We start from the raw sequence: 15,209 nt of genomic DNA, 5'->3' as shown, positions 1-15,209 counted from the left end.
ATTACATGTGTCATGTAAAAAATAGAAATAAAGGAGTTTTGAATTTTATGAAAGTACTTCGAATTGAAATTGTTGCTTATCGTTAAAAGATTCCTATACATCAAAATAAAAGTTTGCAATGAATGATACTAGTAAAAATAGCAACGCATTTTGCATTAAGTTATTCTAAAATGAAATTGAGATAATAGTGCAGTATTACTGAAAATGGATGCTTGATATACGCTGATGATGCCATAAATGAATAGCAGCGGTATAATTTCAATGTCATCAAGATAATATGAACAATTATCTTACCTCCTATACATTTCCAGGAATATGATTGGTTAAAAGCGTCCGCGTGCAAACCGTGTATATTTGATATTAGGTTAGTAGGGAGGCGGGGCTTATCTCATACACGGTTAGTAGTGGAGTTACGTCCCTTTATATGCCTTATTAGGTAAGAATGGGGCGGGGCTTATTTCATACACGGTTAGTAATGGTGTTATGTCCCTTTATAAAAAACAAAACGGTACTGAGAAAAAATCTTAAAAGTTCCAACAGACGAAGAAATTGATCATTAAGATTGAAATAAATTCATAAAACACATTTAAACCTTACAAGTCGTTATTGTTGGCATAACGATAGGATCAATGGAAGTATTTTCTTAGTGCTAACAGTATTGAAGACTTGCTTATTTTGAGAATCACTGGTCTTAATTTCATACGTTAAGATAGTCGGTAAGATAAATTCGTTACATAGTGTGCTAGTGACGTAATACGGTATATATGGGGTCAGTAAATTCCATATGGGGATTCGAGCTTCGCTCTTACCCCATATGGAATTTACTGACCCCATATATACCGTATTATGTCACTAGCACACTATGTAACTAATAATCTTAACTTCTTTGCTTTATTGATAATATTACTGTTAAAAAGATTGGTTTAATATTTACACCAAAAAACAACACAGAAGATATTCAATGATCTTTAAAAAGTCATTCTTGGTAGGGAAACGGTCAAAGCCATTGCAAAAAAAAAAAACAAAAAAAAAACCAAACAAACAGAAGACACCGTGACATAAAACACATTTCTATTTTCTACGAATACAGAACATGCAATTGCTATTTCGATTGATGTAAAAAGAAAGATTCACGGAATATTTGAACAAAATAAAAAAAAATGTTAAACAAATCTGGCATCATAACGGTAATAGAGAGTTAGAAGGAGAAGACTATGTATGATATGTTAAAATGTATGAAATGCTTGAGGATCGGATTACGGATGTTCGCTACTATGTTTCAAAATAACAAGTTAGCATAAAACTAGTATATATTGATAAGGGATTATTTGAGGAACCAAAAGAGCAAAAAAAAATGAAGGTCAATGTGCTTGTTTTCGAGATATTGGCCATTGCAATTTTTGCGGGAAAATGGTCTCTCTTGATTTTTCGTAGCTTTTTTATTGACAAGTTCATGTGCTCGAAAAGTATTAAATAATAACAAGGATGTTATAAGACAGATGGCTTATAATAATACATGTAAAAGATTTATAAAAAGAAAAAAATGGGGTCAATTAGCAAATTTATTTAGGCATTCAAATGGATTAAACCAGAGGATTCCGGATATCTGTCAAAAATTCAAAAACATGACTAGCGAACATCCTTAAATACTGAAAACAAGTTCATGATATTTCATTTGTTTATATTGAATCAATGATTTAACAGTCCAATATCAAGTCCAATTCATTCTCACTTCAATGTCATAATAGAATGGATGTGTCAATATTGTAGGATAATATAATGTTCAAGGTTATAACTCGTAAATTAATTCAATTCAATCTTTTTTCTTTGAAAAATGATTTATTTTGTCGGGTAAAATATTATTTATGAATAGTTAACTACTTGAATCACATCTCAGATAATATAATTGATAAAATAAACTTTGCCAAATAGTGAAATCAAATGAAAAAAAATATTAATCCTGTCACACGTTTTCATAATAAACAGTTTTTCCCAATCCGAGGTTAACTACGTATAATAGTTACCTAGTTCTTTTTAAAAGATTTTTAATTGGTTTTGCATATGAATTTGGGACGCTAAATTAAAAACCACATATCCCATTTTTATCTTTTTGTATTCAATGTCATGCATGTGAGATCAATATATGATAATTATCTTGAATAATAAATCTAATCGATTAATACCAAATGCAAATGTTGATACTAGTAACATACCAAGTTCAACTAAAACATGCATAAGGTCGTTTAATTTCATTTTGAATGAAAGGTTTTTAGTAATACAGTTAAAATGATTAATCGCGTAGTTATATTTACTTCATGTGGATACAAAAATTTCTTAAAGGGACATTAGCTACGAGATGTAAGAACAATCTAATATCTTTTGTTTTTGCTCAATCAATGATTAAATGCAAATAATGAAATAATAATTAGCTTTTAGCAGCAAGTATTTTTCAATTTTGTCAACAAAAGCTAAAAAACATTGATTATGAATTATTCACTTTTGAATAATTCGACCTCATTGAATCCGTATTCATGTGATCTTCAATTTAACCCCTTAGTTTGAGATGGATAACACGTGAATTGTATGTGTAAAGTTATTTAAGGATGTACTTAGGTGAAATTAAATGAATCAAGAATCTAAAAATGATACTATAAGCAGGTAGAGCAATGGTTAAGGATAAAAATAAGCTAAAAATATTGATAGGTCATGGCGCTCCTTTTTGAGATATTTGAGATTTAAAATATGGCAGGCAAAGGCTGACTCAGACTTTTAACTTATATTTGCATTGGTATTATTTGAGTCTCAAATCAAAAGATAGAAAATCAAGAATCTTCTAAAAGGAGTAGGTCCGGTAAGGGCCGATTTTGGCCTCAAATTTCAGGTTCATCTAACGAAAGATTTTGGACACTTTTTAAACACTTAAGTGTCTTTTTCAATTGATTAGATTAATTTATGTGAAAGATTTAAACTGATTTAGTCATTAAAAACGCTCCGATTCAAGCTTAAATATGAAAAAATCTATCAAAGATGCCAAAAAACGTCACTTTTCAGATGGTTTTTGTAAAAAATGAAAGTGGCCGCATCCGTGTTCATCCTCAACCTTTATATATGTTATGTAATATCATCAAATACAATTAACATTTCAATATTATGAATGAACACGAATGCGGCCACTTTCATTTAGGACGAAAACTGCCTAAAATTTAACTAAAATGCTAAAATTGTGAAGATTTCAGTAATTTAGCATGACTTAATGATGCTAGTACCCGATATATGTGCATTTTATTGTCAAAAACAGCCCATATTTATGTAACAGAAGCATTCTACTTTCCAATAAATAGCTAAAAGATAACATTTTCACATTTTTGTAAAACTGCTATATTTTGGGGCCAAAAAGGGGTCTTACTGAACTTACTCCTTTTGGTAAATGACCTTTAATGAGCTATTTAGTCTTATATGAACAAATAAAAGGGGTTATGGGGCAAAATATTTAACATTGTATTGTATGGAAAAACACTTTGAGGAGTCCGAACATTTGACACGAATTCCAAAACCTCACCTAAGTAAATCCTTAATGGAAAAGAATGTCAACATTGAAAGTGAAACAAAGATAAATCATTTGATGGACTGATTCGATCCACAAAAATGCATTCTTATACAGGTAATATAGATGATAACCATTTATTTTTCATCTATAATATGAAATTAAATAGACCTAATATAATCCAACAGCACGAGTTTGATTAATCTATTTATGTTTACATCGCTTATATGGTAATCGCAACTCAATAATTAGTTAGATGGCGTCTGGACTAAAATACACACGAAACGAATCTACGTATTTTCATGCTCGTGACCTGTTTATTATTTATTTTAGGCTTTTAATAGTTTGAATAAATGTTTTACATTGTTATAAATAAAATATTATAGTCGGTGAACATGAATTTGACAGCTAGTGCCCCTTTAAGAACTTCGGGATAATTTTTACTTTCGAACTTTTTCTAAAATTAATTCTATCAAAACCTTTATTCCATCATTCCAATATCAAACTGATAAATCGTCTGAAAAAAAAATCATCCGCAATTCTAATCTCTAATATAATAATGGTATCTAATGCTATATATTGTTTTGCATTTTGCAAAAAGGCAAAACTTGCCACAAAGAGAAAAAAACTTAATCAGTATGCTATGATGTCGTATAGACAATTTTGTTTAATTTCGAGGTAGAAAAATTTCAAGAAATTGTTGGCATTCCTATGGGAACACACTGTGCGCCTCTCCTTGCAAGCATTTGATTTCACATTCAAATATTTTGATGTTTTTTTTCCATTAACAATACCAACTTTTAAGATTGGTTTGGATTAATGAACTCACAATAGATTCCAGGATTCAAATCTTGCACTTGACGTCAGACGCGCGTGTCGTCTACAAAAGAGTCATTGGGGACGCTCAAATCATAAAAGGTCAAATAAAGTACGAAATTGAAGAGCATTTTGAACAAAAACTCCTAAACGTTTTCCCCAAAACAGGTTTAATTATGTTTTCCTGCGGTAGAAAAAGTCTTCGTTTATTAATTGATAGTTTTGTAAACAGTTAATTTATAATTATGACCATAACAATGATGGTTCAGGTCAAGACAGAAGTGCTGACGACATATATCCTCCAGAACTAGAAATTGAAAAAAAAACCTGACTTTCTTCTCCCCATTTTACGACTTATATCTCGAATAAATTTAAGCAGTCATTTCAGTACCAGAATATATTACAAATTTGAAATTCTCATTTACCGGAGTGGATAGGTCTGAAAATCGTTTGAAAAAAAATATTCAATAGTTTTTTGTTTTGTCTTTTGATGTGGTTTCAGATAAAATGATCGTTCTAGACTAAAACTCTTACTCTTGTGGTGTATTTTACTCAATATTAATGTGTTTTGTGTAAATTATAGTTTCTTTTTTGTTTGACTTTCGTTAGTTTTATAAGGTCTTTCCACTTTTCTGTGGAAAGACCTATTGTATTCTTCTGATTATTAGGTCTTTCCACTTTTCTGTGGAAAGACATATTATATTTCTTCTGATTATAAGTTCTTTCCACTTTTCTGTGGAAAGACCTATTGTTTTTCTTCTGATTATTAAGTCTTTCCACTTTTCTGTGGAAAGACATTGTTTTTCTTCTGAATATAAGGTCTTTCCACTTTTCTGTGGAAAGACCTATTGTTTTTCTTCTGATTATTTTTTTTTTATTTATTTTTTTCTTCCGCCTAATTTTGTTCTTGCTATAATTATTTGTTTCGCAATATGTCGCTTAGATATTTGGTATATGATATCGTTTGAAATTTACCCTGCGTGACCGAATACTTTTCTTTGTAGGAGTTATCTCCCATAACACTGTTTTCCTTGTGTCCACTACACCTTCGAAACAGTAAAAGATTACGACAAATTTATTTTACAAAATTGCTCGTTATATCCTTTGCATGATTTGTCCTAGTTTGACCGAAGCAATATGGACGCTCCATATGAGAGTTATTTCCCCTTATGCATTTGATATAGTAGGAGATATTATGGACATAATTGTGCAAATCGTGATACGAGCATGAAATTTGGTATAAAGGTTATCTAAATGATACTTATAAAAAATCCGCTGCTGGCCAGAAAAAAATCATTTTTTCAAGATGGCCACCACACATTTTGGAAATGGCGTCATTACAAATTAGCCATGATTTGTTAATCCTTTGAAAGGTGTGCTATATGTAAAATCCAATGTTAGATTTGATAAAAAGCAAATAACAGTTCATAAACTACGACTAGACAATACATTAATGAAACTTTATGTGACTTTCGGTTCAAAATGCCGGCAAAAAAGTAAAAAAAATCGATTTTTATACTTTCACGCAATTTCACAAGGGATGTAAATCCTTGAAAGATGTGTTATAGGTATAATCCAATGTAAGTTATGATAAAACGTTAAAAACAGCTCCTTAGTACGACAAAACAACACATAAATGAAGAAAAATAGTGATTTCCGGTTCCAAATTGGAGGCAAATACGTAGAAAATATTTTAATATTTTTCATCAACTTAACAAGAAATAACAGTCTTTGTTAAGTTAGAATGCCTAGTTTGGTTAGAAAGACCGGTTGCTCGTCTTATAATTATATATCTGACAGTTGCCTATACAATAACCCGTACAGGGAAGGCCAGAACGGTAGCATTTACGGTCACAAACACAGCTGGATATCGCCTCTGCATCCTGACACGAGGATGCAACGCCAGTCAAAGAAGTCCATTTCGGTTTCCAACTGTCATTGATTCTTTCTTTCATCCAACCCCAGTGTTTATGACTTGGTACATTTACCTGTCGAATACATGAATCAGGCTGAGCCCAAACAACTCCGTCTTGATTTACTTCTCTTTTGATGTGCTCTTGAAAAGAACCTCTTGTAGGCGAAATTGATTCACAATGCCGCTACTTCCTGGCAAACAATTCACATCGTGCCTCACTTCATACTTAAGCAAAAAAAAAGTCCTTTACATCTGGAAAACCTTCCATTGTTAGCCAAGGTGACCTTTTCTCTTTCCCATGACAATTCGACAAAGTGTCATATCCACTGAATGCATGGAGGAAAGGAAGAGCAACTACACAAGGACAAAACGCATTTGATATTTCACGTACAGGAAGCCATCAAAAGTCTTTATTCCTTCCATAACCTATCCACAATGTGTTCTAACTAGTTTTGCGATTGCTTCAATTCTTGATACTATTACATCTGTGTCAGTACTACACTTCTCATAAGCATGCCGAACATGGACAAACATTCGTGTATCTGCTTCTTCATGATTACAAGGGTAGATAGGACGTATCCTTATTGAAATTGCAAAGAATATTTTCACCATGAGTAACATACACATTTTTATTAGTCTCTTAAGAAATTGAAAAATTTCGTATCGTTGTCATCTTCACAGAGAAAACTACTCTAAACCCTTGATGTTCTACCAGGACCAACACCTTTCAATCTGGCACAAAAAAAACTTGCCTTTGTTTTGTCACAGCCTTGAAATTATTCATTTAGTAAACATCAAATACAATGTCTACTCTTGAATACTTATCGATGCAAGATTATATGTAAGGCAGTATGACATTATTTGCATAATCATCAACTAAGTTGTGACCTAAAATGAACCATTGCTGCCCCACCGACGATAAATGCGTCCGAATTAGGATCAGCAAATCGAAGAATGTTTCAAGTAAACTCATTTGCAGCGATTTATTACCACTATTTCAAGAAACATCCTGCGATAAAGACGGAGGAGCAGTTTGGTTTTTATGGATAAAGAAATATTCTAAGTAAAAGTGTCTACTGTGACAAGAAATGAAAATTCTAGAAAAGTCTCCCAATCACTTTTAAGGTTCTCTAGCTATGTTTTTGACAAAGACGTTTCTAGTGTCATTTTGCGGCCAAAATAGAAAGTTGTTATTTTTTATTTGGTTATAAAAAGCAAGTTCTCCTTCGTTTTGCATTTGCTTCAAAAGATCTTCGTATTGTTTGGACAAATATCTTGGAGTTTATTATATTACCTGTTCAACAATTTCCTAAATGGAGTAATTTTTTTTTACAAATTTGACAACTCTTCTAGAAATGAATTTCTAAACTTGTTCATCACTTTACAAAGCCTTCAAAGCTGTTTAAAGACATCTTTTTGTGTTTTTTGTAGAGTCTTCATTAGGTCGTTCATCTGTTATAGAATGACCCAAACCACAAGATCTTTCAAATTCATCCTCTTGTATTCTGACTCCATCCATCCACTTGTCTAAATGGGATTTTCGGTTAATCCTAAAGCACCAATATCGCCCTTCACAATTGCATTATTCTGTTTTTGTGCCTGATCAATTGTGTTATAAGAAAGAAATTTGCTGGTCTTACAGTGCAAGTATCATTTTCAAATTCCATTGCCACCTTTGGGTGACGTTCGGGAAGGGAAGTCATATCTTGGAGCTGGGTCGGTAACGATCGAGCATAATTCACTTGATCAAGACCTAAATCAATACCCTATCATGCTTTATATGGACTGTTTATAAAGTACGAAATCTCACTCATGAAATGAGCATAATATTAAAATCAGAAGAAGTTCTTATTTTATAATTGAACGCCAGGAATGAAACTGTGGTCGAGATGACTCTATTTCTTTACACCAGTCTTTAAAATCCTTGAATGTCACAGAGCCATGACATAATTATATATTCTGAGTTTAGCTTTCATAATCCTAAATTAACAGTTCAAGCAAAAGACATGCAGTTATCTGATGCGCCTGTCTAGTCCTAGGTACATTTGAACATACATAAAAAGAATCTGCCGTTCTTTGTGTTGCAATATTGGCTTTAGTAAGACAACATCCCCTATCACGCAATATATCACCCACAGTTTTATAACCAGTCATTTCAATGTGCAATCCACCAAACATGACAATAAACTTATCTTTTCCGTACAAATCAGGCCATTCCCAATGAATTTGCTCAGGCATTTCCAAAAGTGGCTGATCTGCAGTTACAATTGATGTTTCTGCAGGATTCACCACATGTTTCGCCTTATCCATCGAATACCTGAGAATTGCCTGGTAGTGCATACAAATCGCTCTTGATGTCTATAAATAGTTTGCACATGCGCAATGTGTATCATAACCTTGAAAAATGTTATTAAACCAATTCATAATATCATTAGAAATCCAAAAAAAATATAAAGTAAATAGTTCAAATGATTTTGAAAGAATTTTGTAACATTTTCGCGAATGCGCAAATACTGGAAATGTCAAATATTCATTTTTAATAAATATATGATGTAAAGAAGGTAGCCAGTCCGAGACCACAATTGTCGTCCCTTGTTTTTCAAACAAGGGAATATAGTCCCTAGTGTTGACAGTGGGTTACTTGCCATTAATTTTTATACCCCTTCCAAATTTATTTCTCCATGTTTATTGCCTCAAATGGCAAGTATGGGGGTGAAATTACACTGTAAAAACATTTGGGTCCAGAATTTTAAAGGAAAGTAGTGATTTGGTCCAGCTGAAAAAGGTTGAAAATTAGCACTTCGGAAGCTGTCAAAAGATTTCAAGACGCCCTAAACATAAAATTGTCCATATTTTGAGTTAGAGCCGATGAAGTTTTCTATAATTTTGATATAATTTGTCCCAAAAGTAGCAAAACACACTGTAAAAGTTTCTTTGAGAAAGCGCAGGTTAGATTTTTTTTATTTTCATTTATGTTCTAAAAGAAATGCACTACGAAATAATTGTGTTCTCGGACCTAAGAGGTGAAATCTGTAAATATAGAATCTGTACTTTGGCAACTTCCCTAAATGTTTTGATGGTGTCAATTTGTCAAATAGCATGAAACTAAAGTATTTAAACTTTTATTATATAGAATTTCTGCAAAAATGACCAATTTTGGCATTTTATGGTCAAAATAGGCATTTATAGCTTTTTCAATATTGATGCATAAATGGCATCCTGACTTTCTATCTGACAGGTTTTCATGTGTCAATATTTGTGTTTCTATGCCTTTGTCTAGTTCTTTTACTTATTTATGAACTCTGAATCTACAGAAAAGAAGATTATCTCAGACAATATGTGCAAAATGTGTTGTATAAATGACCCTTGTCTAACGCCCTGTTTGGATGAAGTAAAAAGTGGGGACCTTGGTACATAAAATTTGAATTCCATAATAAATACCTCACTTAATTTGTATCAAAAGCACTTTACAAGTTTATTGTACCTGTTCCATTTCACATAATATCTTTCTTTTCTTCTGTAGGATAGCAAGTGATTTGAATATAAGCCTGTTGAGAATAAATTGCATGCAAGTTTTTACCTAAAAAGGCAAAAATCTTTGTATCAGACCATACTGTTTGTAAGAAAAGTTAATTGCAAGAGTCTTTTTGTGCTCAGATTTGTTGTATCATGTCACATGAGTATAGAAATGATAAAAAAGGCACAATTTTTTATTTCTTATAGCCTCAGTATGTATTTTTTAATGTAAATATATAGCACCGCCTAATTGACCCTAAATTTTTTCCAGTCTTACTTGGCCTAAGACCCTCTTAAACTAATATGATATGTTATTTGTAACTTTTCTTTCCATTTAAAGTACTTTCAATACATATGTAAGGATTATTTATAACCAAAAAGCTTCACAAATTTAATATTGCTGGAAAATATTACATCTTCATGTTAGGCTCCCCTTCATTGAAAAACCTCAATTTTTAGGCGCAGGATCATATAAGTTTTACTTTTGAATAATTATGCCAAGTCTGATAAATCAAATGAGTACTCTATTGCTTTTAGTACAGGATAAGTTATATATTAAGGCATTTTAAAAGTATTTTTTTGCAATATTTTAATTTTTAAAGCCCCAAATGTTGATAGTTGAAATTTTTCAATTTTAACATCAAAATTTTACGCGCAAAGACGAGTATAGAACTTAACTTATTGTCTATAATATACATCCTATTGTCATGAAACTTTGTAAGCAGTGTTATAATTTATTAAAAGTGGGAAAGCCACGGATCGATTCTGCGCCTCCTTCCATATGACGTAAAGGCCAGAAAATCAAGGGCGACAATCGCGATTTTTCATAGAGGGCGACAGTATCGCGCCATCGCGGCAATTTGTTTACATCGTGTACGTGTGATTTTTCGAGAAATTTATCATTAAAGACAATTAAACTTGTGTCATTTCATCATCAATAAGTTATATAGGTAAGTTTTACAGGTGACCATGCTATTTTTTCTTCTTAAAAGATTTTATTTTACAAGAAACGAACATCTGAAAGTGGCAAGTGACGTTGTTAATTTGGGAGATAAAAATATGGCGGGTGTTTTCCCCTTCTGAAAATAACTGACACATTTGCATCCTATTGGCTATTTAAATATAAAATGACCAAAAATAGTATCTATGATGATAGGAGTCCCTAAATATTTGCATAAATACCCATCACTCCGTGTCAAATTGTAACCGAGGCTGCGAAAAGAGAGCACACAAATCGACGCCATTTTTCAACAGATTAAGGTTTCTGAGCTCACGAAATCCTAGTATTATTACTTTTAATGGTTAGTAGAAAGATATTAATACTATCCATAACATAATTTATTGATCTGATCGGGTTATGGCTACATGTTTGCCTCTTTTCGATTCTTAAATCCAGTAAATTTCCGTAGACCACAAAGTCATGTAAATAAACGCCCCTTTTCCAGCGTGAGACTTCAATTTGAATAAAACTTCAATTTTGGCAGGTCAATGTTAGCATTTAAATTTTAATTAAAGTTTTGCAGTTTTGTAATGCATATGTGCTGATTTGTTTGGTTGTCTCGAATAGTAAAAAGGTGAATATTTTTATTTTTGAACCCAAAAAGTGTGACAAAAAACAAACAAAATAAAAATATATGAAAAAAATAACTACCCCAGGACAAAGGGGGGTTCCAACTATATGTCCCCATTCAAATGCATTGATCATCCCCAAAAAGGGAGATTCCAATCCCTGGAACCCTATCCCTGGATCTGTTACTGGGAACTATGATTATTAAAACGTATAAAGAATTAGAGAATTATTACTATAGGAACAAGAATAGAGAAAATTTACCATAAAATAAGTAAAAAATAGAGCAAATGACATGCTAGTCCAAATTATTATGAAGTCTGACAAGACTACTTTTTTTCTGGGACGACTTCCTATGCATCCCAGAAAAAAATCTTAATATTCTTAGCAGCAAGCCTTAGGTCTGGTCATAATCATTTTGAACTACTGTAAATTCAGAAATTATTGCGTGCACTTATTATTGCGATTTTGTCATTTTAAACTTGAATGCAATTTTAATTTTTATGATTTTGAGAAAAGTCATGCTTAATTCAGTTAAAATATTACAAAATGCAAGTTTTAATTATTGCGTTTACAACTCTGTCGCATTTTTCGCAATAATAAAAACCTCGCAATAATTTCTGAATTTACAGTATTGATGTGCTAATTTATATATTGAGGAAAGAGAAATTATGGACAAAAAGTATAAAAAAAAATAGAGACTAATGACCTAAAAGATTAAATGATAAAGAAATGCAGAACAACCCATCCAGACCCTTGTCTACAAATGTATGTGAACAACAGTACTATTATTTTTGCTGAATAGTGCATATGGGCATGTAAAATATCTTTTAAAAGGTTTCAGGTATATGAAATATTCACCAGTAGGAAAGTATAAATTCTGTCCCTCCTTCCATGCTAAAAAAAAATTATGTGATTTATTGTTGAATTTTATTGCCACCTTCAGTATTGGCTTGGTGTTGTGGCCAGGTTTTATTGGCGTTGGATACATTTATTATCAATTACTGGTATGAAGAATTAAAGATATGAATGATTGAATGAAAAGTTATCTTTTAAATAACAGATACCTGTAAGATAATTTAATGTTGCATATTACGTTATACTTTATTAAAACATTATTTATATCTTTTAAAAAGGTTGATATGTTATTAGGGTGATGAATTTTAAATACTAAGTAAATGAATTTATAAGTAGAAATTGTTTCCAAACATCTGTTGGTGTGTATAAGTATTACCTTTTCTAGAGAACCTTTTTCGGGACGTCTGGATTTGGTATATATATAAAATATAGCTCAGGATTTCGAGATTGATCCTTCGGATTCCAGTATTTCCTTTCAACATTTTTTTTTTAATTGGGACCTCAGAAGATCATGTTTTTGTCAGTAGACAATTAAAATATATTATAATTTACCGATCATATAGAAAATCTAGAGAAGTTTGCAATTATATTCATTTGATAATATCATCTGCATAAATTATATATTTTCAGATAACAATAGGAATAAGAAGAGCAGGATTTCTATATTGAGGATTTACATGTATGGGACAGAGGACTATTTGACTTGATTTTACTTTAAAAAAACTTTTTAATTTTAACAATAGTTCTCCTTAAATGTTTAAAATACTTTTTACATATTTTTCATTTTAACATTATTTTTATGACTTTGTATTTATTCATCATTTAATAAACTTTTATTTCTAAACATTTTTATATTTTCAAATATACATACAATGTGAAACACTCCACCATTTTATATTGATAACATGGGGTAAATGTACATGAGACACTATACTGTTGCAATACAATATTACTTAATGTCATTGAAAAACCTGAGATTCATTGATGCAAAGCTAGCATTCTCATAGGGCCCCCCTTTCATAGGAAAAAATTGGTTGATTAAATAGGGAATCACTGGAGCGGGTCCCTCCTAAGTTAGTCAGCAGCAACCCTTACCCCCCCCCCCCAAAAAAAATAGAAAAAGTTCTGGATCTGTGACTGGTATCAGAAATATACATGTATGTACTGTAGTATTTGAGACATAAGAAAAAAAAAGATATAAAAAGTCAAAATGATGGTCTTTTATTCTTTATAAGGTTTGAATGACTTAAATGGAAAGTTTCTAGAATTGTTCACTTCTCCTAGACATAGTGAGGTCTCTCAAGTAGACTATCATGACATGACTTTTCACTGTTTTGCTTCCATGTAGATTTCAAAGTGTGGCAACCCCTGTACCTAAATAAATCATTTTCAATAGATACATATCTCTTTTTTCAGACTTTTTGATGAAAAGTTTAAACTAATATACAAATTAGAAAAAAGAAAACTGATCAACTTGAACCCACAACATATAATTGATCTCATGTGCTCTGGAAGAATAAGCAGATCCTGCTCCTTGTGTAGTATTATGAATGAGATGTCTATGTACCCTTTTCCTAGATATGCAAACACATGATTTTGCAAATTATTGCAATTGTGTGCTTTTAGAATGGAGTAAAATATGTGAAAAGGTATTCTATTGCAGAAAAATCAGCACACAGATATAGGAATGGTATGATTCTTAATAAAGAATAGATCCTGTGTCCAAGATTTGTTTTCTTGTAAACTGGTGTAAAATAAAAATATGGGTCAAGCAGTTATATCAATGCAACAAAACAGGATCACCAAAATCAGAGTGAGACATTCATATACCAGACCTTGGAAGTGATATAGCATTTTGTTAATGCTTTAAATGGTCATATACATGTAGCTCTAACATGTATTAAGAATTTGATGTACTAGGCATTGGGCATTCCTATTGAATGTTAATCTCAAGTTCTCAAGAGTTAAATATGCCCCAGGGCCCAGAAACACTCAAACATGAATAGTTAGTCACAGTGTACATCAGGTTGCTTGATGCGCATAATAAGGACAGACATTTATAAACATGTGTGAGTGTTTAGGCAGGCAATTCTTGTTGATTGGTACATGTACTTTTTAAAATTGACAAGTTGAAACATTTCAGATTTATAATAATTTACAGAATCAAAGAATGACTGTAACCATTACCCTAAAAATTGGCTTAAAACAAAGGCTAGCTGAGTGCTTACACTTTGCACTTTTGCATGCTTATTCAGACAACAACTTTTGACTAACTGAATTTTTTTGTTGTTGAAAAAAGGGGGGTAGGTCTACTTCCAGACAATGGAAGTTATTTATATGGACAAATTCGTTCATATATTAAATCAGTTTCAATGTAATACATAAATCTCGCCCATAAATATGTTATACATCAGCAGCATAATTAAATAACTACAGAAAATGTGATACGAGGAGTTTGAGCAAATCGTAAACATCAACAAATGACGTTGTAAAGCCTTCAACCACTCAACGTTTTAAGAAAAATATGTTTAAAATCCTGAAAACATCATCACCCTTCGTTGTCTCAATCAATTTTGTGCTTAAAATCTGTAAAATATGACATAATTTGCTTGATTTTGCACCGAAATAACTCCCAAAACGTCTGAAAAATGTTGAATTTTGACCTCCGGTTGAAGTATTTATTATGTAAACAAGACTCAGAGTGACGGGGAATCCTGTACATAGTCATGTGCCCATATGTTTCTAGGTCACATTTATTTATATCTCGACCAATGAAAAGCTTTAGGATGCATTTGTGTCAGTTGTTTGTAGTCGTGGGGATTACCCGCGGTTTTTTGGAAATCAACGGAGGTAGTCTTTTGGATTATCATATTTCAATAACGGAGCACTTATTTGAATACCGAATTTGGCAGTCGTGTGACAAAATCTATTCTAATGAAAAATTAAACTCAAATACTGATGGATGATAAGTTGTTTTAATAGATTTATTGTCT

At 31.8% G+C, this 15,209-nt stretch overlaps 1 long non-coding RNA gene across 1 annotated transcript; it reads left to right on the top strand.

The window, feature by feature from the left end:
• The first annotated feature begins 10,541 nt into the window (after positions 1-10,541).
• LOC139488577 (uncharacterized) lies at positions 10,542-13,062 on the top strand. The gene is made up of 2 exons (XR_011656038.1): positions 10,542-11,092; positions 12,847-13,062. It is a non-coding gene; the product is annotated as an uncharacterized lncRNA (long non-coding RNA).
• The last annotated feature ends 2,147 nt before the right edge of the window (positions 13,063-15,209 follow it).

This window comes from Mytilus edulis, chromosome 9, assembly GCF_963676685.1.
Source record: "Mytilus edulis chromosome 9, xbMytEdul2.2, whole genome shotgun sequence".
Taxonomy (NCBI): domain Eukaryota; kingdom Metazoa; phylum Mollusca; class Bivalvia; order Mytilida; family Mytilidae; genus Mytilus; species Mytilus edulis.
The sequence above is the reverse complement of the archived record's forward strand: the minus strand, read 5'-3'. Positions and strand labels throughout refer to the sequence as shown.